This window comes from Lepeophtheirus salmonis, chromosome 11 (genome assembly GCF_016086655.4).
Source record: "Lepeophtheirus salmonis chromosome 11, UVic_Lsal_1.4, whole genome shotgun sequence".
Lineage (NCBI taxonomy): Eukaryota > Metazoa > Arthropoda > Copepoda > Siphonostomatoida > Caligidae > Lepeophtheirus > Lepeophtheirus salmonis.
This window is the reverse complement of record NC_052141.2, coordinates 20,453,618-20,455,484: the sequence shown is the minus strand read 5'-3', so window position 1 is coordinate 20,455,484 and position 1,867 is coordinate 20,453,618. Positions and strand designations below refer to the sequence as shown.

General features: G+C 31.9%; 1 long non-coding RNA gene across 1 annotated transcript; it reads left to right on the top strand.

Moving 5' to 3' along the window:
* The first annotated feature begins 38 nt into the window (after positions 1-38).
* On the top strand, positions 39-1,605 carry LOC139906576 (uncharacterized). Its single transcript, XR_011782207.1, has 2 exons — positions 39-180; positions 283-1,605. It is a non-coding gene; the product is annotated as an uncharacterized lncRNA (long non-coding RNA).
* The last annotated feature ends 262 nt before the right edge of the window (positions 1,606-1,867 follow it).

Here is a 1,867-nt window from a genome sequence, read left to right as displayed (position 1 = left end):
ATATATGCCTTGTAATCAAGATGGACCCGGCAAATAAAAAGGCAGGCCTTTGAATAATGATATATGAATAACGATATTTTTTTATATACACTTCAAACATAATAGATAAGTCCTTAATATGAGTGAGTGAGTAGTTTTAAATGTCATATTATCTCTTTCCTCTTTGGAGAGAAACATACGGTAAAAGAGTCATAAAAATATAATTAATACTATTAAAGAGTTATTATGGGAGTCATTGTACTTTTTATTCTACATAAAACATATTCTTTTAATTATATTTAGGGTCGAACAGATAAATCCGGAGAAAGTTTATCGTCATCAAGATCAATAACGAGAGTCTACGCCCTTTACTTCAAAATATAAGCATAAAAATAACATTTTAATCGATTCAGTCGCCGTCACCACGTGCTCGATCCTGTACTTAGAGCCGGATCAGGTATTTCTTACGTAAGCAGGATCCAGCTCAGGCTCTATAGAACATCTTAGACGGTGGTGGTAGTGGGATACTCGATGAAGTGACAGAGTTGGGGCTAGGTTTAAACGTTCAAGAAAGTTGGGAATTGGGTCTATTTCTCTATGGGAAACACATTATTCGTGAGGATGATTTCCCTGTTCTTTGAAATATACGTGTCCTTGAGCCTAGAAACAGGGGCACCGTCGTTCTGGGCTGCATAGTCTGAAGACAATGACAAGCGATGAATCTTATTGAAGTATCCTGTGTTAATCTCAGTCTGTTATGAACATGGGTTCCTAACTCTTTTACTTCATGACAACCTTGGTCTTGTTCCTGGCGATTCACTTGTTACAATGGGCGTCGAATTTGAAACTATTTGAGTAACACTACCTCATGATCTTAATGTAAGGCTCCAGATGATTGGATTTGACAGTGGCCGAGAGAGGAGATCCGTGTCCTTATTTTCACATCAATAAAGAGAGTATGTTTATATCTTTTTAATGTACCATTGAGAGTCTACGTTGTTATGTTTTGATTGATCCCATTTTGAATTTAATCAGACAATAAGTAGACAGAATAAGATATTTTTCTCTAGTTAGCCTACTTTTTTCGTCCCTAATCGATCCAAAAATTAAATTAATTATACAAATCCATCTATTTCATATGAATTTTCAGTTTATATTAATTAGATTTTATTTAAATGAATTTTGTATGAAGTTTCCACAATATTTATAGGAAATTTGAGGATTTTATTTAGTAAAAATATCAACTATGAGACAAGAGATAGCATCGCCTTTAATTATGAGGCCATTTATGACGTCAGTGAAAATCCTTTATATAACTATTTTATTGTTATACTAGCACGAACACACTATCTTAAAGATAGCTCATGAAAAATTAAAAAAAAATTGTTTATATATAGTTTGCTTATGTTAAAATTCTAAACCAAAACGATCTGCTATAAACTATAATTATAAAATATGTAAATTTCTATTGTAACACCTCCTTGTATATAGATTTTTGTGTTGTTTCCGTCCATTTGATGTAAATATAATCAAGCTTACACTTTCTTTTGACACTCTTGAAAATGCAAGATATAATTGACCATGTGAAAATGCTGATTTTGGTAAATATAAAGGAATTTTTTCAAATGGTTGACCTTGTGATTTATTTATTGTCATTGTTAACTTGTCATGTTCCTTCTTCAAACAAAATGAAGATAAATACACCGATGAACTGTCTCATCTTTGTCCTAACTACCTTTTTAATTCGTTCTCCCTTTGTTTGTTTTTACAATGATTGATTTTTTGGAGTTTTAATTTTTTTGCCTCATTTTCGAACCAACAACCCATACCTTCAAAAAACTTGGAGACACAGAGAATGGATCTTGTTTAATTAAAAAAAAATTAAAAC